Consider the following 22,985-nt stretch of genomic DNA (forward strand, 5'->3'; position numbering starts at 1 on the left):
ATAACTCACCTTGAAGATTTCATCAGAGATGCTGTCAACTTCAAAGATTCTGTTTTCTATTGATTTCTCGTGTTGCCACACCCTATCAAAAAAAGTGAAGAGGGTAAAATTTGCTTTAGATTAGAAGTTCCAAGTTAGAGTTGCAAATACATATCTCAACAAGAGTCTTAGCTAAATAGATCTTCTGAAAGTCCTTCAATAAACACGAAACTATTCTTTAATATTCATAAATTTAGACCTCAATGTGTCCCTGAGCGTGAGAACTATAGAACATTGTGGGAAAACCAAATGAACCTGTATATTGTAGGAATCAGAGAATTGTTGGGTAGACATATACATATCTGACTATCCTACCATTTGTTCTTTATGTCCTAGGCTTTGCTTTGAAACTCTGTGTAGATAGTTCCATTTCTTTCACTTATAGTTTAAGCAATTTTAGAAAGCTTTAAAAGCCTTGTACTAACAGTCAATCAACTCTTAAAGTGCCTCGTCATTCTTGTCAAATCAGCCTTAATGTTTCTTGGCAGAAAATCCAATTGTTTCCGTAATGGTGGACTTAAAGAAACCCCAAGTTAATGCTGAGGAGGATTCTTCAATTTCTAAAAGAAAGACTGGTACAAATGCTTTAACTTGATTTGAGTGTTCAACCCTCAGTTGTTTGACAGTATAAATTCTGCTATGGCAGTCTGACATCATAGGCAGAGCACAGAAGTTAGGGACCAAAAATATCTTCCTTAGAATCACAGCTCTGCCATTTAATAGTGGTGGGTCTTTGGATATATTACATCACATTACTGAGTCTTAGTCACTATTATGGGATAAAAACACTTAATTTTTAGGGTTATTGTTGGCATTAAAAAGAAAAATGTTGTGAAAGTACTCTATATATTGCAAATCACTATACAACTGTCAGTCATAATTTCTGCCTTTAAGGATACATTGAATAGATACACTGAGCAAACATCCAACGGTAGATGTGGTAGAACACACACCACTATGAGCCGGTGTGTTAACATAATGACAGCACAGTCTCTACATTACAAGCAACCTATTTCTGTAAACTGCAGATGGAGGAAGAACTAGCTCCTACTCCCCTAGAAGGTTAATGTCTTTTTTCCCCCTTAATATAAAATATGTAGCAAGAAGATTACCTCATGAGCTTCTATTTTTATGCAGATGTAGAAGGAAAAGGAGTTGATAAACTAAGGGTTCACAATAAGAAGGGACCCTTTCCAGGAGAGATACCACTGCTAAGGAAAGTGGTTCCTGATATTCAGAAGTAGGACTTAGATGCATATTTTTGTAGAAGCAGGGTAAGGTGCAGTAAATGTAGCTGAAATAATATTTGCCATCATTGTTATACGTCTGGTTTCCAATGGTATGCAAAAGAGGCTCTTATAAATAGCCTCCAAACCTAACCATCACACATGGCATTCTTTCTACAGGAAAATGTGTTTAAAATACAAACAGATAAGTTTAAATTAACATTTAGAGTTCAGCTCCACTCAAAGTTAGGAAGTGCTTGTACAATCAGTACTTTGGCCACCTCATGCAAAGAGTTTACTCTTTGGAAAAGACTCTGATGCTGGGAGGGATTGGGAGCAGGAGTAGAAGGGGACGACAGAGGATGAGATGGCTGGATGGCATCACTGACTCAATGGACGTGAGTCTGAGTGAACTCCAGGAGTTGGTGATGGACAGGGAGGCCTGGCGTGCTGCAATTCATGGGGTCACAAAGAGTCGGACACAACTGAGCGACTGAACTGACTGAACTGAACTGTACAACCAATTAAGTATAATTATATTGAAAATTCTACCAGGTTTAAATTTCCTGAGGATGCAATCAAAGACTTGCCTGCTAGTGAAATAATGGTGAGCAGCTGGCCCATGATGTGCTATTAAGAATCCTGGTTTCATGGAAACAGTCCCTGTCTGCTTTGGTGCACATCATCTTTCTCTGAGTTTTCCTATTACCTTATATTGTGCTTATCTGATGAAACTAGTGTTTTAATACAATATTCTACTTGCTTGAATAAGAGGAAGGGATAATTAAATTGACTTTTCCTTCTTCAATTACCAATGACTCCATTCTTAAACCCCAGTGTTCTTTACAACCTGATGTGAATATTACTAAATAAATCACTTTTCAGAATTATTAATAAATTAATGACTATAGTCCAGATAATTTTATCATCGCAGCTTTTTCTATCATGCCAATAAATATTTGTGACTGATTGGTAGTATGAGGGTATAAAATGATTCTTATGAGTACTAATATTATTGTGGCATATTTGCTGTTGTTCTGTGTTAGTCGCTCGGTTGTGTCCAACTCTTTGCAATCCCACAGACTGTAGCTCGCCAGGCTCCTCTGTCCATGGGATTCTCCAGGCAAGAATACTGGAGTGGGTTGTCATTCCCTTCTCCAGGGGTTCTTCCTGACCCAAGAATCCAACGCAGGTCTCCTACATTGCAGGCACATTCTTTACCATCTGAGCCATGAGGGAAGCCAGCACTTACGTTATCACTTTATAAATACCTCTTTAGAGACCATTTCCTGAGTGTAGGGAATATGTTATTCACCTGTAATAATACTATAGAATAATAATTATTTTATGATTACATAAGAGATATTGAGAGTCAAGAATTGTGCTCATGATGTTTTAGCTTCTTGACAATTTCACAAGTCTCATAAGCTGATCAGTTTTTTCATTCAGTGAATCATTTGAAGGGTAGTTGTGGTTTCTGTGTATCCATTGTGTGGACAGAAGACCCTGCATTAGTCATATCCTTCTACCTTATATTTAACAGTGATATCGTGAGTCTCTCACAGGAATTCTCAAGCCGTTGATTCTACTCTGATTGTTCCTAATAATAGGTCAGTTGCAGATCTGAGGAGACTGGTTGGACTCTCAACTCTACTCACTATCTACATAAATTTGAGAAAGTTACTTAACCTCTCGAGACCTCAGGTCTCACATCTGTAAAATGAGGATTGTTGTAATAAGACAACTTGTGTAAAAACCCTAGAGGGCACCTGCATATGGCTAGGGTGCTATGGCAAGAATCATGAAATGTTTTATCTGCCTGCTTCCCTCACCATTCTCATCCTTCTTCAATAGCTAAATTTGATGTAACCATGTTGGATATCATCCTCCTAATGGCTGTGATGATTCTACCAAGGGAGAAAATATAAATGTAAAAGTGGAAATTTCTAAAAACACAAATTAAATCACCTACTTTGAAAAGAATCTATAATTCCCAATACCTCATTCATTCATTTATTCACTTGAGAATATTTTACTGAATGTCTGACATATGCCAGAACTTAACTAGCTTTGAATACACAGTAATTAGTAAGACAATCTTCCTTACTCCCATAGGGCATTTAGTCTAGTGGCCTTCAAACTATGAAGACATCAAATGCCTGGGTTTATGTATAAAGCTGGAGAATAGTTTATATCTTCCAATCATGAAAGTATTTTATTGTTTCTTAACTAAGACAGAATTTCCATGTTGAATTGTTTCCCAGTAACATATTTTTAATTATCACAGTGTCTTGTACATAGTGGCTGCTGAAAGAAAAAAACACTTATTTAATTAATGAAATCTTAGGAAACTTGTATTTAACTTTAAAATGCCTATGAAGATACAACAACTCCAAAAAGACCTTAGAAATAGTCACTGAATGTTGACTGAGGAGCAAAGAATGTGAATTTTATGCATCATGCCAGCTCTCCTGCCTCCTCTAGGAAAAACAGACAGGTTGGATATCTAAATAAATAAAAATTTTTCACAGCTGGTGATTTGGGGTATTTAATTATGAGATGAGAAAGAACTGCTTTTCCTACCAGAGAGGAACATAAATTGGTCTTACCCACTGAAAAGATTTTAAAAAGTATATTTTACTGAGAATAAGTTACACAAGAGAAAGGAAAAAATATCCACCCACTGGTACATGAGCATACTAAATATTCATTCCATTGAGCTTGCTGTCAACTTCCTCCTTTTGCTTCTGTGAAGAGACTTTGGGAGCCTTTCTATTTTGTTCTTTTGTAGCTAGGGTGGCTAATGGTGCTTCATTGAGTCTCACTGCACTTAAGATGTATCTGTATTTCTGCAGGAAGTGAAGAGGCTCTCACTGCATCAGATGATGAAGAATACCCTTGTTCCAACACCTACATGGCATTGTGCAATGCTCACTGAGGCAACACTAACTCCATCCTCTGCGATGGAACAATGGTAAAATTTGGGAGCTATATATGTACTTAGGATTTCTTAGTTGCTTGATCACATCAATGAAGGGATATGCAATCAATCTACCCCTAAGACAGTGAGTGGTATTGGCCATAACTCATTACTCCGTCAAGGATTTGGCATTTCAATCGATGGGAAATGATGTGTGATCATTCTAATTTATTATACATCATTTCCCATCAATCGACAAGCTGAAGCCTTGACATAATAAGTACTTACAGACACTGTCAATCATTCTTGGTTTAAATACCTCCCAGTGCTGCCTCTTGGGATATCCTCAAATAGTCATGAAAATAGGATGTACCCCCAAATCTCAAAATGCAATGACTTCATCCAGCAGAAGAAGACTTTGAGATGACCTCTTGCTGGTTAATTCCATCAGCACGTACTTAAAGGCTGGACCATCCACCAAGCTAAAGGGGATGAAATTGATGAATATTTTCATTACCCATGATTTTCTGCCCAACAAGTCCAAATGCGATTCAAAGCATGGTGCTGTTACCAGAATCATAGGGGTACACATCTGTCTTTGGAAAATGCCAATCTACTCAACCTACTTCATCTCAAAAAAATTGCTATTTCCTGAGTGCTTTTTGGAATAATGTCAAAGCACATTTATTTTCCTGCCTTTTGGCACTGTGGGTAATGACATCACAAGAGAGCAGATCACTAAATAGTATCAAGATAAGAGATCTCATGAATTGCCAGTCCTTTTAAATACCACAAAGGATGAGAACTGTCTGGTTTGAATAGTTCTAATTGTTTGAAGCTGAATTCTCATGAAAATAACATAAAATAATCCTCAAGTGCATGTGCTAAAGTAACAATGCCCAAAGTCATGATTTTGGACATGGCATGTTGCATATGGTTTTCATGGTGACTCCAAAAACTGCCTGCTGCTTCATATAAGCACTTTTTGGTAATTTTGAAAATATATTACGGCATTTTCAATCTACTTTGTGATGGTTTTCAGAAACAAAAACATATTGCCATGAGAATTTGCATATACAGTAGGAGGAGAATTTTTATTTTCACCAGGAGCAAAAGGGAACATTTTCTGAAGAAAGGAGGGTGATGTACTCTAGAACTGACACACATGGCAACATTCTTGTGAGAACAGAAAGAAAAACACTGCATTTGGGCAGGAAAAAGTTTCTTTGCCTGTGAATATCTCCATTAAAATAGCTTGGAAAAGAAGGAAGTCAAGCTGCAAAGGACTTTTCAATCTTAATAAATTTTTTAAAAGAGGGAAAGAAAAGGAATAAACTCTACATGATATTTTTTCACCAGCAACATTTGCAGCATCAGCTTTTTCAAATTTTTTTAAGAATCCAGCTGTGGAAGTCTGATCATTGTGGAGAAAGTCTAGCACAGTGCTTTGCATGCAGTGTGTGAGTATGACCTAGAAGTCAGTTCAGAGATGCTAAACCATCACCAAGAAAGTCTGATTCCACCCTGTATGAGGACCCAGTCAGTACCCAAGAGATTAAAAATGACAAACTAATACAATGGATAGACTCCCTCTATCCATTAGTCTAGTCAATAGACTCCCTCTCAATGGGTTTCAAAGCATTCATTAGCTCTTTGAATCTTCACAATCTGCCTTAGCCAATAACTTTCTAATCTTGGGGGTGAATGCCCTCCTCAGTCTTCCCAGCACCAATGTTTCCTCTTTGCTTCCTCATCAGGAATCAGTGGGTCTTGGCAGAACCAGGGCTTGCTGGGGAGCCAGCTGGCTCTGTTAGCTCTTCATATGCTCTGGGGCTTATCCAGACTAATGGAGTAACACAGTTCATTATGCACCTTCCTCCTTTACCCCCTCTGAAGAAGTTCCAGGGTATACCAGGTTTAGGGTAGGAGGCATCGTTGCCATGGAAGCTGCCAAAAGGAGCTGCCAATATCCTATGGAGGAGCTGAGGGATATCAATACTTGTAATAAAATGTACCCTGACCTCAGAAGAGGCTTAGAAGGGAACCCAAGGATGTGGGAAGTCTAGTGTTAGGGCCTAATTCTACCTGAGTCTATATTAGTAGGGCACCAGAAACCATCACTTAAAGGGCAAGCCCTTTACACATATTAACTTATTTATTTCTTTCTATAAATATATATAAAAACAATGCTAGATATTGGTATTGTTATTGTGCCTGTTTTTTTTTTTTTTTTCATGAAGTAACAGAAACAGGGATTACATAGTCAAAATAACTTGCCTAGAATCATGTGGCATGTGTAACAGCTGCCATTGCAACCTGAGTTTCAGTAAGACCATCTTCTTACCTGTATTATTGTTGTTGTTCTTTAGCTGCTAAGTTGTGTACAACTCTTTGCAGTGCCATCAACTGTAGCCCGCCTGGCTCCTCTGTCCATGGGATTTTCCAGGCAAGAATACTGGAGTGGGTTGCCATTTCCTTCTCCAGGGGATCTTTCCAACCCAGGAATCAAACCCATGTCTCCTGCTTGGCAGGCAGATTCTTTACCACTGAGCCACCTGGGAAGCCCTCTTACTTATATAGTACAATCTTTAAGAAAGGAGAGAGTTGACATTCAATTCAAAGACAAAGAGGAAAGCACGTCAAGGAGGCATTTTTATGCATGGAAAGGGGAACAGGCAAGAAAAGAGGAGGGAAATGGCAAACACCTAAGTGATCAAGAGAAGCTTCCAAATATGGTACAAGTGCATAAAATTATAAACTAAAAGAGCATAAGGGTGTCCTTATGATAATTAAGACTTTTTTTTTATATAAATATCTATTTTAAGAGAAGAAAAGGTATAAACATGCAAAAACATTTTAGAGAAAAGTTGATTTCAAAAAAAGGGAAGCTTTTTTCAAAAATCTGATGCAGAATCAATCACAGTCCTCACCACTCCATAAGAAATGAGGCCCCTGCTTCAGAACCCTTGCTAACAAAAGAAACAATGCAGAGAGTGAATGCTCACACATGATGTCTGAGTTAGATGCGATTTGAAAAGCTTGAGTAATAAACTCCTGAAAAATGGGGTTTGGTAATGAGCAAGCCTTTAACTATATAGACATGTTGCCAGGTACCACTTTAATAAACTATTACAAATGATCGATGCAAAGGTGTTTCCAACAGCTGTTTATGCAATGTGGCTGGAAGAATTCTTCCCTAAAGAAACTGTTAGTGGAAAAATTGGCTATGCATGGTTGTGATGTCAAATCCATACATAACAAACTTTCTCCTGTCAATCAACAATCTTGCCATAAATTAATCCATTTATAACAGGCTTTTTTGAATTGACAACGTCGATGTGAATAATAAAAAGGACTCTTGAAGGAACATGAACTCAGAATGGCTTTTTGCAACTCTTTAACACATAGGGAGAAGTGGCAAAGCCTTGTGACTTTTAATTTATATTGAAAAATGTTGGCAGCAGCTCCAAACACCAAGGTAGCTATCCAAAGACATCTGAATACAAGAAAGCCAGGGTGACCTCTAACGTTCAACTTACAGAGGTTAAGCAGGATCAGTACATATACAATGATAGAAACAAACGCCAGAGCATTTCTCTTGACTGCCTGAGACACAAAGATCAATGTAGATGAGGTTGTTATGTAAAAATATTCTTGTTTTCATTCTGTCCAATAGGGTATTGCCCCACCAGAGCCTCATGTAGGAAAGTGTGCCTGTGTCGTTACCAGCATCGTATCAGGTGCATGAAGCAGACACTTCCATCCTGATTTAGGGTTCTGTTGCCCTGCCCTTTGACCTTGCTTTGATCTTACTTTTCACTCATCTTGTTTCTCAAACTCAGTTAACTCTGCTTTCTGATGTTGTTTCAAAGAAGTCCAGTTTACAAAAATCACAGGGTTGTAAAGAATGTCTCCATGACATCAGATATGTGCTCAGTGTCCCAAATTAAACAATACCTAAAGCAAGAGTTGGGTTCTTAGACAGCTAGAGATGAAATGTCATAATCCCTTCAGAGATCTCTAATCCAACATTTCTGAGTTTACCTTCATGTAGTACAATGGCCCTTCCTACCATCACTACAGTGAAAATTTGACTATTTCTCATGTCTAAATTCAACATGTTTTTTCTGGCTAACTAACACATATTTCTGGAACCAGGGTTTCCTTTCTCCGAAGTTCTTTTAGCATATATAACATTTCTGTCCTCTTCAATCCTCTTCTACCCTCCACTTAGTCAATCTGATCAAAAAGTAGATATGAATACATGACTATAAGCAGACATGAAAGGCAAAATTATGTAACACATTAATAAGATTTTTGCAATGTATTAGGAGTATCTGGTTGATTTATATTTTGTTTTCCTGCACTGGATAAGAACCACTGCTTTAAATTCTCCACACTTTACCCTATTTCATCTGCTCTTAAAGAGAGAAGCCAATTCTGCTGCTGCAAAGTCACTTCAGTCGTGCCCGACTCTGTACAACCCCATAGACGGCAGCCCACCAGGCTCCCCCATCCCTGGGATTCTCCAGGCAAGAACACTGGAGTGGGTTGCCATTTCCTTCTCCAATGCATGAAAGTGAAAAGTGAAAGTGAAGTCACTCAGTCGTGTCCGACTCTTCGTGACACCATGGACTGGAGCTCACCAGGCTCCTCCGTCCATGGGATTTTCCAGGCAAGTATACTGGAGTGGGTTGCCATTGCCTTCTCCAAGCCAATCCTAGACCCTATCCAAACATCTCTTTTCACAGGTGCTCTGTTAAGAAAGATTACTCTGAGACTATCCTTTGTTCTTGCTTTGCCCACCAATTGGCACGCTAGCTGAACTGCTCACCTGCTTCCAGTTGATCACACCCCTTTGCCTGGTGAGTCTTTACAGGCATAGTCACACATAGACACAGAAAACCAGTGTCTAGGCCTATCCATTTATTTCTTAGATGCTTGAGTTTTTGCCACTAATTTTCGATCTCTTAACTTTCCCTCATGTCTTCACTTTGTCAAGAGCGTATAGTACTAAAACTATTTTCCAGTGTAGCCTCACCCAACTAAGCCATACATGCCTCTGTAGAGTGCATTTTCTCAATTCCACCATCAGGGCCATTGATGAAAATGACTAAGTCTGATCACAGGGAGGGTGTAACAGACAGAATAGATTTTAAGATGGAATATAAAACACTAAATTTTGAAAGACAATGAAACATTCTAAATGCATCCCTTCTCCCTTTATCTATCACAGTGTGTTTTATACCTTGCAGACTCTTGCATTTGTTCAGTAAGTAAGTGAATGGACAAATAAATAATTGGTCCAATGGAAACTTCTGCTGGGCAGGGAACATACATTCCCAACCTCAATGCATTAGCTTTAAGTTTAAATTTACTCAGATTAAGTTTCTATAATGTGGACAAATATTTCCATTTAAATATCTCAACCTACCCTATGAAATTCTTTTAAGGATCTTCTTCAATATATCAATACTATTAACACAACTATAACTATTTCTGTAGTGCTACCAAAGGCCGAAATGCTAGTATATTCAGAGACAATTACAGCCATACCATTCAAAGCAGATAAAGCAAATCTGTGCCTACTTTTAAGAAATGCGTTTGTTCAAAATGTGGGGAGCCCTTTACACATTAATGTTGAAGATGTAATAACATGCTCATCCTCAGTATCTCAATTATTCATTTGAAGTTATTGCCCAAACCAGTATATTGCTCTCAACTTGTTTGAAGCTAAATGTTACCTACTATTCTTCTCCTTCCTTCTTTCCTTCAATATTCACTGAGCACTTAATGTGCAGACACAAAGAGAATATGCGATCCTGCTCAAAGCCAGATGTTCCTGGCTACAGCACTCCAATGAGACTGTAATGGCAGGATAAAGGAGGCACAGTAAGTAACCAACAAGATTTCTTTTATATTCCTTCACAAACATGTATTCAGGGCCAGGCACTGTCCTGTCAGTGTTCTATCAGTGTCAAAAATACCTAAAAACAAACAAAAGTCCCTACCATCATAGGGCCCATTGAAGCAAACAAGTCCTATGTTTTATTTTACTGATTCTGAACTGGTTCAATTCAGTTCAGTCAATTTAGTCACTCAGTCATATCCGACTATTTGCAAACCCATGGATTGCAGCACACCAGGCCTCCCTGTCCATCAGCAACTCCCAGAGCTTGCTCAAACTCATGTCCATCAAATTGGTGATGCCATCCAACCATCTCATCCTCTGTCATTCCCTTCTCTTCCTGCCTTCAATCTTTCCTAGCATCAGGGTCTTTTGCAATGAGTCAGTTCTTCCCATCAGGTGGCCAAAGCATTGGAGTTTCAGCTTCAGCCTCAGTCCTTCCAATGAATAATCAGGACTGATTTCCTTTAGGATTGACTGGTTGGATCTCCTTGAAGTCCAAGGGACTCTTAAGAGTCTTCTCCAACACCACAATTCAAAAACATCAATTCTTCACTGCTTAGATTTCTTTATGGTCCAACTCTCACATCCATACATGGCTACTGGGTAAACTGTAGCTTTGACTACATGGACCTTTTTCAGCAAAGCAATGTCTCTGCTTTTTAATATGCTGTCTAGGTTTGTCATAGCTTTTCTTCCAAAGAGCAAGTGTCTTTTAATTTCACGGCTGCAGTCACCATCTGCAGTGATTTTGGAGCCCAAGAAAATAAAGTCTGTCACTGTTTCCATTGTTTCCCCATCTATTTGCCATGAAGTTATGGGACTAGATGCCGTGATCTTAGTTTTTTGAACCTTGAGTTTTAAGCCAGCTTTTTCACTCTCCTCTTCTATGGCTCAGCTGGTAAAGAATCCACCTGCAATGCAGGAGACCTGGGTTGGATCCCCGGGTTGGGAAGATCCCCTGGAGAAGGGAAAGGCTGCCTACTCCAGTATTCTGGCCTGGAGAATTCCACGGACTTTATAGTCTATGGGATCACAAAGAATCAGATACAGCTGAGTGACTTTCACTCACTCACTCATGAACTGATTCAGATAATGAAAAAGATGAAAGAAAGGACAAAGAAAGCATGTCCAAAAGAGAAACATGAGACAGGCAGTCAGGGAAATGGGCCTGACTTAGGTTAAGAAAATCAGAGGTTTCTTCAGTCACCTATTTTCTCTCTTCCCTGCCAGGTTAAATTCTGGATGCTCCATTACCACCCAGTCATGAGCAGTTTCTCTGCAGGAAACCTAACAATCTGAAACAGGCTAAGTTTACCATTTGTAGATATCTAAAACTTCCCTTCAAATCCCTAAAATATGGAGAGCTCATTGCCTATAGATCAACTATTATCCTTTAAAAATCCATGAATAATGAAGAATAACAACAGTAATCCAGGTAATTATATATCTCCCCTGCTCTCAAGTCCACCACAGTTCTTTAGTAGGGGTGTTGGAAAAAAAGTTGTCTCTACTCGTGTAGTTTCTTCTGTCTAGCTGAATGATTAAATTGAAATGATACAGATAAATAGCTAAAAAACAAATTTAATTACATATATATGGGGAACTAGAATACAAGAGTTTCCAAAGGCAGTTGGATAAAATGAGATATATTTGTCCTCTTGGACTAAGTAGAAGGAGATAGGGGTTTGGGACTTCAAGGAAAGAAAGACAATCACAGGAAGATGGAAAAGAGCAAATGCTTGGTCAAAAGATATTTGCTAGACCATGCAGAGACAATGAGTGACAGAAAGTTTTTGGTCTCCAGGGCCTGCCAAGGTGCCTCAACCACACCTAGCCCAGATTCTGTGTAAACATCTCAGAGGACTGTCCTCCTCCTAGTCTAAACTATTTATATAAATCTTTTTAGGCATTTAGTGAAGTGAAAGTCACTCAGTCATGTCCAACTCTTTGCAGCACTATGGACTATACAGTCCATGGAATTCTCCAGGCCAGAATACTGGATTGGGTAGCCTTTCCTTTCTCCAGGGGATGTTCCCAATCCAGGGATCAAACTCAGGTCTCCCACATTGCAGGTGGATTCTTTACCAGCTGAGGCACAAGGGAAACCCAAGGTAAGGCGGAGGCAAAAATAAGGGCTCCCTGAGTCTTCTGCTTCTTTAAAATAATCAGCCTAAAATAATCCTTGAACCAAAGAGACATATACTGGGATAGCAATGTCTGCTCCCTTACAAAAGCAAGGGTCTCCTTTCCTGTCTGCATTGCTTCTTCATTTCACACCACCTATTCAATTAAACAAGAATTGACTAGCAAAATCTGAAACTAAATTTCCTGAACTTATTATTTGAGAACTTTTCCCAAAAAAGACATTTGGAAAGAACTGATAAGACTCAAAAGCTTAGGTGAACATTTTTGCTTTAACTCTATAGTTTCAAATTAGGAGCAGTGCAAATGGAGATCTTGGGATAAAGTTAATGTAAATAAGATATTTGTCTCTAAATGATACTAGTTCCTCAAAACTCTTTTTTCTTTTTGACTTAACTGTTCGGCATGGACCTAACAGAAGCAGAAGATATTAAGAAGAGGTGGCGAGAATACACAGAAGAACTATACAAAAAAGATCTTCATGACACAGATAACCATGATGATGTGATCACTCACCTAGAACCAGACATCCTGGAATGTGAAGTCAAGTGGGCCTCAGGAAGCATCACTATGAACAAAGCTAGTAGAGGTGATAGAATTCCAGTTGAGCTATTTCAAACCCTAAATGATGATGTTGTGAAAGTGCTGCACTCAATATGCCAGCAAATTTGGAAAACTCAACAGTGGCCTCAGGACTGGAAAAGGTCAGTTTTCATTCCAATCCCAAAGAAAGGCAATGCCAAAGAACGCTCAAACTACCGCACAATTGCACTCATCTCACACAATAGCAAAGTAATGCTCAAAATTCTCCAAGCCAGGCTTCAACAGTATGTGAACCATGAAATTCCAGATGTTCAAGATCATTTTAGAAAAGGCAGAGGAACCAAAGATCAAATTGCCAACAACAGTTGGATCATCAAAAAAGCAAGAGAGTTCCAGAAAAACATCGATTTCTGCTTTATTGACTATGCCAAAGCCTTTGACTGCGTGGATCACAACAAACTGGAAAATTCCTAGAGAGATGGGAATACCAGAGCACCTGACCTGCCTCCTGAGAAATCTGTATGCAGGTCAAGAAGCAACAGTTAGAACTGTACATGGAACAACAGACTGGTTCCACATCGGGAAAGGAGTATGTCAAGGCTGTATATTGTCACCCTGCTTATTTAACTTATATACAGAATACATCATACAAAATGCTGAGCTGGATGAAGCACAAGCTGGAATCAAGATTGCCCAGAGAAATAGCAATAACCTCAGATATGCAGATGACACCACCCTTAAGGCACAAAGTAAAGAAGAACTAAAGAGCCTCTTGATGAAGGTGAAAGAGGAGAGTGAAAAAGTTGGCTTAAAACTCAACATTCAGAAAACTAAGATCATGGCATCTGGTCCCATCACTTCATTGGAGATAGATGGGGAAACAGTGCAAACTGTGACAGACTTTATTTTGGGGGCTCCTAAATAACTTCAGATGGTTACTGCAGCCATGAAATTAATAGAAACTTGCTCCTTGGGAAAAAAAGTTATGACCAACCTAGACAGCATATTAAAAGCAGACCTTACTTTGCCACAAAGGTCCATCTAGTCAAAGCTATGGTTTTTCCAGTAGTCATGTAAGGATGTGAGAGTTGGACTATAAAGAAAGCTGAGCACCAAAGAATTGATGCTTTTGAACTGTGGTGTTGGAGAAGACGCTTAAGAGTCCCTTGGACTGCAAGGAGGTCAACCAGTCCATCCTAAAGGAAATCAGTCCTGGGTGTTCATTGGAAGGACTGATGCTGAAGCTGAAACTCCAATGCTTTGGCCACCTGATGGGAAGAACTGACTCATCTGAAAAGATGCTGATGTTGGGAAAGATTGAGGGCAGGAGGAGAAGGGGACAACAGAGAATGAGATGGTTGGATGGCATCACTGACTCAATGGACATGAGTTTGAGTAAGCTCCAGGAGTTGCTGATGGACAGGGAGGCCTGGCATGCTGCAGTCCATGGGATTGAAGAGTTGGACAAGACTGAGGGACTGAACTGAACTGAACTGTTAGGCCCACTTGCAGTGAAATTCAATCACATTTATTAGCATTTCTAAAGAATGTAAGCTACTCAAAGCAGCTGCATTGTCTTTCCCTTTCAACTAAAATGCAGCTTTTTCCTCTAAAAGGAGAAATCTCCCTTTAGTTACAGGATTCTTTCTGCTTGGCACCCATAATTTTCAATGGTGGAGCCAACCCTCATGAAACAGGAAGTGCAATCCCATTTCATCTCACTTGAAAGAAATTGTAAATACTTAGTAAGGATGGAAACTGTGGCTCAAAGAAAAACACAATAAGAATAATAATAGCAGTGGAAGAAAAAAATGCAAGTGAGACAAAGTAACAGTCCCTTAAATGAACTAATTCTTTGTCCCTGTACTAACACTATCATTATCAAAGGTATTTAATATATTCCCTGTGGAAAGCAGGCTGTAGACTGTCAGACTTTCTTCTTTTTCATTTTCTATTTCACTGGAACATTTGACATAGCCATTGGAATTCATCTTTTTAATTTCTTAGGTCTATATGAATAATATTCCATACGCTTCAAATCATAAAATTACCTACTTTTTTTACAGGTGGGTATTGATGGAAATATATATTGCAGGAAAGAACCAAGGGTTTACAAGTTAATCTTTTTTCACTGACATAGAAAACCATCTTTCATGATGCCCAGTTAAAAATTCTGCCTGTAATTCAATGTAAATCCAATTTTGTGCAGCTAAAGCCTAGAGAATATGCTGTTATTTACAAAGGAAAATGGTGCACTAATCCTTCTTGAGAAGGACAAGCCCTGGACCTGTGTTTCAAAGAAGTTTCCCCATGACCTATAAGATGTTCTGCTGTATCCCTTGTGACAGTACTATCAGACAAGGTTAGAGGGGCTTTGTGTTACCATGGGCTGGAGACCCCACTAGTTTCAAGTCCTAATCCAATGAACGAAGCAGGCGCAGAGATTGGGAAAGTGGTGGGCATGCTGGAAATATGGAAATGGATCATTTATAATCACATCTGAATGACACAAAAGACAATGCAAGATTGAATCAATCTTCTGTTTCCAGTAGATGTCATATTGAATTAAAACACTGTAATTTATAAAAAGCTGACCAAAAAAACTTTTGGAAATGAAGCTGCTTATTAGTGGAATCTACTAATAGCAGCTGGGTCTGGTGTTATAGACAGTAGGAAGAGCAGCAGTCAGGGCTCTTGCCACTAATGGATGTTTTTGGTTTTTTTTTAAGTGTTTCACATGTGATTTGCTCAAATTACTGCACTTGTGAAATTAGTAAATCCCTAAACAGGTGTGTCAGAGACACTTTCTATGTTTAAACCTGGCACACCAATTCCCTTCATAGAAACTGCTGCTGACCTGGGCTGAGTAACTCTCTAATAAGAAAGAAAACATGAATCTGAGACCACAAGTGATAATCAGACTGATTCTAAAATTTCATGAGATGTAAATCCTTCTTAAAGGAATTTTTCAATTCATGCATATGGGGAACAGCAAGTCAGAAATGTCAAACTGCAAATGACAATTCCCTGCAAAAGTGCTTCTTCAGAGACTGTCATCCCTGAAAGACAGGCTGGTTAACTCTCCAGCATCCCTGTGATGAAACTGAAAATTGTGGGTAGTTACTCACATGTTACAGGAAACTGATTGGAGAATAGCTTTATAAAGAAACACAAAGGATCCAAGAGAGGAGTACTAGCAAATTCGTGCTGTATTCCATTAGGGACTCTCCCAGCTAGGGAGAAACAACAGCATTTCCTTGTCCTGTCAGCCCAAGGAGAACAAGTATCTGATGCTGTAGTTCTAGAAGCAGCATTGGACTCCCAGTGGAAACTGCGTCCATCAACTTTCCTGAGTTTCTGTCATGGTGGATGCGGAGATCCAAGTTGAAAGTGTATGGTTCTAAAAGATTTCATCCATTCTGCAGCAAATTTTGCCAGATAAATCCTACTCTTCAAAACTCATTTTGACCCTGTCCTGCTAACATATTTGCCTACTATGTATGACCCTCTTGGCTTCCCTGGTGGCTCAGTGGTAAAGAATCCACCTGCAATGCAGGAGATACAGGAAACAAAGGTTCGATCCCTGGAAGGGGAAGATTCCCTGGAGGAGGGCATGGCAACCCACTCCAGCTTTCTTGCCTGGAGAATCCCATGGACAGAGGAGCCTGGTGAGCTATAGTCCATGGGGTCGCAGACTCTGACACAACTGAAGTGACTTAGCACACATGCACATGTGACCCTCTTACTCAAGTGTTGGTATATGTAGAAAAAGAGACACTAGTGTTTAAGACCATGATTGAAATGGAAGGACACAAAAGTATGGGTATGTGCCCTCCTCCTGAAGATATATATAACATAATAACAGCAATAATAATACTAGCTGTGGTTTACTGAGCTTGTATTTTGTACTGGAGACAACGATAAATACTTTAAATGCATCCACCTTCTTAATTTATACAACAACACTATGAGTAAGGTATTACTATTAATCCATTTTACAGTTAAGAAAATGGAGAGAGGCAAAAACAGATGGAATTCTTGCTCTTGACATACAGCTGTCAAACACTGTAGCAGACCTAGTCTTCAAATCTCTCCATCACCAACTCCATGCATTTAACTAGGATGTTAAACTCTCTTGCTTCATAATAGTTAAAATATCTCTCTGTCCTAGTTGAGCAATTGTCCTGTGTAATCTTACAAGACTGTCAAGAGAATCATCCAATCCTTTGACTACATTATGCCTGACCCTTGCTCAGACAGTAAAGAGACTGCCTGCAATGAAGGAGACCCAGGTTCAATCCCTGGGTTGGGAAGATCCCCTACAGAAGGGAATGGCATCCCACTCCAATATTCTTGCCTGGGGAATTCCATGGCAGAGGATCCTGGTGGGCTATAGTCCATAAAGTCACAAAGAGTCGGACACAACTGAGCAATTTCCCCATTCATTACTATCTAAAATTTCTTTTGGGCTTCCTGGTTGCTCAGCTGGTAAAGAGGAGGGAGGAGGGAGGAGGGTTCAGGATGGGGAACACATGTATACCTGTGGCGGATTCATTTTGATATTTGGCAAAACTAATACAATTATGTAAAGTTTAAAAATAAAATTTAAAAAAAAAGAGGCCACAGAATAACTCTGCTCTCCCAACTCACTGAAGCCAATAAACATAGCTGAAATCATAAAAAAAAAAAAAAAAAAAAAGAGAATCTGCCTGCAATGAGGAAGACCTGGGTTTGATGCCTGGGCTGAGAAGATCCCCTGGAGAAGGGAATGGCTAACCACTCCAGTATTCTAGAGAATTCTATGGACTGTATAATCCATGGGGTCACAAAGAATTGATATTTTGGGGCTTCCCTGGTAGCTCAACTGGTGAAAAATATGCCTGCAATGCAGGATATCCTGGTCCGATTCCTGGGTCAGGAAGATCCCCTGGAGAAGGGATAGGCTACCCACTTTAGTATTCTTGGGCTTCCCTAGTGGCTCAGCTGGTAAATAATCTGCCTGCAATGTAGGAGACCTGGGTTCAATCCCTGGGTTGGAATGATCCCCTGGAGAATGGAATGGCTAACCACCCCAATATTCTGGCCTGGAGAATTCCATTGACTGTATAGTCCATGGGCTCACAAAGAGTCAGACATGACTGAACAGGTTTCACTTTCACTTTCATGACATACATGGCTTAGACTTCAGCAACTGAATTTAAGCTCTCTAGAATAGTGCTAATCTATAGAACTCCCAGCAATGTTAGAAGTATTCTAAAAAGTTGCACTGTTCAATGCAGTAGCCACTAGTCACATGTGACTACTGAGCACTTGAAATGTGTCCAGTGTGACTAAAGAACTGAATTTTTAATTTACTTTAATTTTAATTACTTCAAATTTAAATAACCACATATGGCTAGTGACCACTATAGCATAGCGCATCTCTAGAGGGAAAACACGGTGCTCACTGAACTGAAACTATTTAACTTATTCACTTAAATAACATTTCTTGAGAGCCTACTATACATCAGATCCAGTAACAGACATTATAAAGAATACAGTGAACAAAATAGACATTGATTTCTGACCAAAAGGGAGAATAAGATAAAGGAGCCAGAGAGATTAGAGAAGATTAAGAGAGTGTGGCATCATGTAAACTCAGAGAGCCTGGGTCCCTGCTCTACTGTGTAGATGGCTATTGAAAAGACAAGAAAAAAACACAATTTTGAGCTGGATCTGTCATTACCAAGAAAGGTTATCACCTTATCCAGAGTAGTTTCAGTGAAATAAATGAATGAGAATCCAGATTGGAATTGGTTACAGTAAATAGGAGTTACAAAAATGAAGACAAAGATGACTTACATAGACAATACTCAAGAATTAAGACTAAAAGGGGGAATAAAGAAATGAGGGTGATATCAGAAAGAATATGCATGATCCAGGCATCTGTTATTCTGCATATTTGTAGGCCCAAGGAAATAATCTCTTTAACAGAGAAGAGAAAAACTGGCAAAGCAGAAAAAGTTGGGGGGGTAATGGAAGGGAATATTATCCAGAGAACAGTGAGTGGTCTGGCCTGGCTCACAGGAAGGACACTTCCCCAGATAAGAGAAGGAGGAAGAAGATAGTACAAGTGAAGAGAGGCTTGCAGTTGTATCCGCTTCATCCAGTTGAGCCTGGCTCCCCTGGAGCCTTCCTGAGCCAGGTTGTTGTTCAGTCACTAAGTCGTGTCTGACTCTCTGCAACTCCATGGACTGCAGTGCACAAGTCCTCCCCACCCCTCACTATCTCCCAGAATTTCCCCAAGTTCCTGTCCATTGAGTCAGTGATGCTATCCAATCATCTCATCCTCTGCCACCATCTTCTTTTGCCTTCATTCTTTCCCACGATCAGGGTCTTTTCCAATGAGTTGGCTCTTTGCAGCAGGTGGGCAAGGTATTGGAACTTCAGCTTCAGCATCAGTCCTTCCAATGAATATTCAGTGTTGACTTCCTTCAGGACTGACTTTTTTAGTTGCACTCTAAAAGGTCAGTCTAATATCCAAACATAATTGAAAAGCAATTAAATATTTTTGCAGTTTCTGGAGAAATCCCCAAAGGAAGTTACATTAATAACATACAATTAAAAAAAAAAAACAAAAAACTTCCTAAAACTTCTTCACCTGTCTGTCTCTCCCTGTCTCTCTCTCTGCCTCTGTCTCCTCTTTCTCATTTCCATCCCTATCATTTCCCACCATTCCAAAATCTCAAGAAAGTCTCTTACTAAAAATATAAATGGAGTGAGATGAAATGATGTCTAGCACTAGCTCTAAAATTTTATGATTCTATAAATGATAGAACTTGATATTTAAAACTCCACCTTTTCATTTGTGAGAAGCACAGCAAGCTTGGAGGAATTTTGAAGGTTATTTAGGTTTTTAATAAAGTTACTAAGATACCATATCATACAGTATGTAAAAATTTAATGTGGAAAATTCCAAAATTGCAAGGGACATAATATGAGGGGGATAAAGGTTTAGGGAAGGCCGGGTTTGGAACTGGAGGAGGAGGAGGAAGAAGAAGAGACCACAGAAATAAGTAGGAGAACCAGGGCCAGTATTGCCAAGCCCTGAGGAGAAAATGAGAGATGTAGATGGAGGCATAACATCTGCTTTTTTGTTCCAAGCAGCTCTTGTTTCCAAGTTCACCTTTTCTTTCCTTGCCTCAGCCAGACCCTGGCTCCCTTTTCTTTGAAATAATCTAAATAGCAAAAAACTCACCAAACAGTGGAAATCTCTGTTATATCACATCCCAAATGAGATGGGTGTACTTGAGCACATACAATGATAATAATACAATCAGCGTTTTCTGGGTTTTTTGTTTTTTTATTGAAGGGGATGCAAAGGGAGGAGGTAAAGTAACTTACCTCTTAAGCTGTTTGTTTGAAAATAATATGCAGAAAGGGAAAAACAATCCTCAGCTAACAACTGCCTTCCTTGCCATCTGCTTAATCTAAACATTAGCATATCACATATCTGGGTGAATTCAAATTGCACTAGAAACAGAGTGTTCTGTTCTACTTTTTCAGGCCCTTAATGGAGGAGTCAAGTGAGAATTCTCTATGGGATTATATGGGCTTTATGGGCTTCCAACACATGCATTTAGGGCCACGTTTTCAGTCCAGCCTTAACTCATCATACTATGACTGGAGGCAAAATTGTGCCTGGCTTAATTAGCACAAGTACTAATCAAGTACTAATGAAATTTGCCCACAAGCATTTCTTCAGACTAGGGCACAAGTAGTGCTCACAATTTCTGTATATATCACTTAGCATGTCAGCACAAAAGGAGGGAAGAAATGAACAATTCTTTCCTAAAATTTGCTTCAGGCTAACCACAGGCAAATATCATCTCTACCCAGAAGTAATACATTAGTTGCATCAGTATAAACTTAGTAAACCCCAAATGTGCAAACTGCATCCCAATTTGCCATATTAGGTTGCAAATTTATAAAAATATAAACAATGCTATTAATGAAGACACTTCATTCTGTTTTATGAGCTATTTAAGACCTGAATTTGGAAATGAGTGTGATCTATAATATACCTTAAAACACACAGGCACCCTTTCAAGCTAAAACATCAATTCTCAAAGGTAGTAGTAATGTTGGAAAACAGACCGATCTATTTAAACTCAGAAGAGCGAAAAAAAGGAGGCCCAATTTTTATCCCTTCCATCAGTGATAGGTCCTTAGTCCTCTTACTGTGTTTTAAATCTGCTATTTAGATCTGTCCAAACCTAAGAGCTTACTTACAACACAAATATCAATTACGCTAAGGAAGATGCCTTCAATCTATCAATTAAATCATACTAATCGGAGATGTGGTAAGCACACTGACATAAGTATTTATGTAATTGAGCTTCACAAATAAGAAACATTTTGTTTTGGGTATCTCACAGTTTTGCCAAAAATGAAATCCTGGGTCATTCCAGTGATTCATTCTCAAAGCAAGTTCACATTAAAAAGCCAGGCAGAAAATTAAGAGAGAACTCTAGGAGGAAGGAAGTTGCCATCTCTTCTGCCCTGTAAACTACACCCCTTCCTCAAAGAGCTGTCACATTTCTCCTGGGGAAACATGTCACCTTTAAGGAGCTGAAACTTACCCACTTGAACAGGTGCGAGGGCCAGACAACCGGTTGTTCTCTTTATGGACTATCGACAAAGATCACTTAAAAAAATCATGATCATTGGTGAGTGGTAAAAACCAGCCAATTCACACAAAGCCTTCAAAAAATGAAACTCAGGAGAGAGGAAAGAAAATTGACCAGAAGCAGGGTAACTCAGATACAACCTGTCACCTGTGGTCACAGTGAAAGCCTCCTACAGGGCCACCGAAGTTAAAAACAGGTTAATTTTGACACTGACTTCTCTTGCCCTTTCAAAGATGAAGTTGTCTAGGTATTATGTTATACTCATTTTGTGGTCTGTAAACAGATCTAACATCTCTACAGAACAGTAGAAGGGGGAAAAAAAGAAATTTCTTGTCATTAATGAGTTTTGTTTTTCTTGATTATATACATGTTTGTGAACTATAAAGAGTATGCAAATTTAACATACTGTAGAAACAAGCAAAATTCATGTGGACCGCAGACATTAACAAAACCCATGTCTGACATTCTTCAAAGGAACCAAGGGCCCCATCTGCTGATGTTTAAATGTACTACAGTAGCAAACAGATTAAAAGGAGCATATGAGACAAGAAATTCTGGCACTAAAATACAAATAAAGTGCCTAAAGATGCAGAATCTGAGCAGCAGAAGGCACCTTTAGAAGTCGGAGACTTATGTATTGGGGCATACCTGCAGGGCAGTCTTTCCAAGCAGATAAGTAGTTATTTTGGTTTTTATATCAGTCCTCAGGAAAGGAGCTCCAAGCATACAGTCTTCCCCAGCCACCACTTCTCTCCTGAGAGACCGCTGGTTGGAGCAAGTGTTCTTGTGCCTCTAATGGGGGCATTCTTGCTTTTAAGGGACTTTAAAGAGTTTTTTATCTTAATGGGTTTTGAAGCTTCCCCTTTTGATGAGAAAGAAGACATCCCAATCACTTCTCAGCCTTATCTCCAATATGAGATAACTCTGGGTCCTCTCTCTCGTTTATTCTGTTTATTACCATTGCAGCAGCTGAATGAGTAAAGCGTAAGAGGAAAAAACTGAGATAGATTAGAATCATGTATTTCGGAGTTCCGTTCACAGCTGTGTCAAATATTCACTATTTGACCTTTTTCTACCTAGTTTTATTCACCTTAAAAGTAAGGTGTCAGTCTGTGTGAACTTTAAATGCCTTTCTTCCCAGCTCTAAAATCCATTGTATTATCCAGAAGGGTAGAGACAGTATCATATAGATCTTTATATCAGCATAGGACATTGCATACATTAGGTGCTCCATAAAAATGTGTTAAATGGACATGTTTTCTGTCAAAAAAATATTTGTCATGTAACTATCTTCTTTATCCAATTTTGCCATTTAAGTTTATTATACCCCTTTTATATTTGGAACTTAATAATACCTGTAGCTAATCCAGCAGTAAAGAACCCACCTGCCATTGCAGAAGACATGGTGGGTTCAATCCCTGGGTTGGGAAGATCCCCTAGAGAAGGAAATAGCAACCCACTACAGTATTCTTGCCTGGGAAATCCCACAGACAGAGGAGCTACAGAGCTCCTCTGGAGCTACTGGTGGGCTACAG

The 22,985-nt window shown here is 39.2% G+C and overlaps 2 long non-coding RNA genes across 3 annotated transcripts in view; both read right to left on the minus strand.

Moving 5' to 3' along the window:
• LOC147375741 (uncharacterized) overlaps positions 1-22,985 on the minus strand; it is a 629,781-nt gene that overhangs the window by 296,600 nt on the left and 310,196 nt on the right. For both annotated transcript variants that reach the window (XR_015160409.1, XR_015160408.1), the window contains exon 7: positions 10-82. This is a non-coding gene — a long non-coding RNA (uncharacterized LOC147375741). The remainder of the gene's footprint in view (positions 1-9; positions 83-22,985) is intronic.
• On the minus strand, positions 17,913-22,377 carry LOC147375743 (uncharacterized). Its single transcript, XR_015160416.1, has 3 exons — positions 22,099-22,377; positions 21,403-21,467; positions 17,913-19,293 (listed from the first exon to the last, which is right to left on the minus strand). It is a non-coding gene; the product is annotated as an uncharacterized LOC147375743 (long non-coding RNA).

This window comes from Bos grunniens, chromosome 3, assembly GCF_055505025.1.
Source record: "Bos grunniens cultivar Pamir isolate PY7600 chromosome 3, Bosgru_T2T1.0, whole genome shotgun sequence".
Classification (NCBI taxonomy): Eukaryota; Metazoa; Chordata; class Mammalia; order Artiodactyla; family Bovidae; genus Bos; species Bos grunniens.